This window comes from Dermacentor silvarum, chromosome 1, assembly GCF_013339745.2.
Source record: "Dermacentor silvarum isolate Dsil-2018 chromosome 1, BIME_Dsil_1.4, whole genome shotgun sequence".
NCBI classification, from domain to species: Eukaryota; Metazoa; Arthropoda; class Arachnida; order Ixodida; family Ixodidae; genus Dermacentor; species Dermacentor silvarum.
The window spans coordinates 128,551,877-128,553,399 of NC_051154.1; positions in this window are offsets into that span (position 1 = coordinate 128,551,877).

Consider the following 1,523-nt stretch of genomic DNA (forward strand, 5'->3'; position numbering starts at 1 on the left):
AACCAATGAGCTCCGCGGCCGAATCTCTATATACCTAACTTTATTAACCTATAATTCTAAACGGTAGACTATGGTAATATAGAAGTCACCAGCACCCTTGCTAGTGACGCGGCAGGTATACTTACGTCGGTAGGCACACTTACCATTGCTAACCGCCTGGCTCAGTTGACAAAGCGACTGCCCCAGAAAAGGAGTGGTGCCGGGTTCGATCCCCGTGTGTGTGTGTGTGTGTGTAAAAACTTTTTATTGACAAAAGTCCTGAGGCTCGACTATTTCAAGTCGAGGCGGGCCGCTCCCACGATGGCACCGTTAGGCCCAGCCCTTCAGCGACATCGTGGGCCCTCTGGACAGCCCGTAGCTGGTCTTGAAAAGATGAACTCTGTAGCATCTTCTTCCAATGGAGCCATTCTTCTTCGGGGTTGGTGAGAGTCGATCTCCGTACCAGGACGAATTTCTGTTCTGTTGCGAAGCTTCCTTTTTGAAGAAACCGCGTAGGCTTCCTTTATAGTTTCGTGCTACTTTCGGTTGGAAGTCTTTTTGCCGTGGATTCTGTAGCCTGTACAGTGCTTGAACATCCTGTGCAGTCACCCCAGCTTTGTGATTTAGCTGTCAGCCATAAAAACAACCATACAATATTGGGTGAAACCTCGCGCAGGCCAGGCATTTTATTTATTTTTGTAAATGAGTTTGTACAAGGCAGGCTGTAGTTTCAACTCTCTGTATCTCTATAAGCTATCAAAGCAGTTGTAGTCTAACAATTTTTTTTCTCATCAGCAGCGTCTCAATACTGTGCGAATCATTGTTTAGGGTGAATGTCCTTTCGTGGAGCCGTGATTATAGCGAGGAGGTCCTGGACGTGCCCGCCATCACCACCAAGGCCAACCAGAGTGACCACCTCCACCGTATCCACCACCTCCAAATCCGCCTCCTCCGAATCCGCCACCTCCAAATCCGCCATGGCCCCCAGAAATTGTGTAGGTGACCACGGGCTTCAAGGAGTGCGAAACGGTGGTCACCGGTTTGGCCACGTAGCTAACCACTGGTTTGGCCACGTACTTGACGCTCACGACAGGAGTCTTGACATACGATATCGAAGCCAAGCCGATGTCATCGCCACCACCGCCGCCGCCGCCACCCAGCAGTCCCGCAGATGCGACGGTCATCAGTGCTAGCAAAGAAAGAAGGACCTGCGGCACAATATTCAAAGATTAGGTATGTTACGGATGCTTGGAGAAGGAAAACTGGTACATAACCATTTCGTGCATGAGGCATAGTACATTTTTATAACTTACAAATCAATTAATTTTCCCGGAGGCTCTTTCTGGCAACTTGTGGCTGCCGCTTTACCTAGGCATTTCGGACGCCCAAGGGCAATACATTATTTTGTGGATATTCATTTAGCCTCGATATGATGACGGAAAACCGCTTGACGCGGCAGCACAGAAAGATGCCGGTAAAGTGCAGCGTGACGGAATGTGTCTAGGGACCCGATCTTCTAGTACGGACAGCGTTGTCACTGCGTG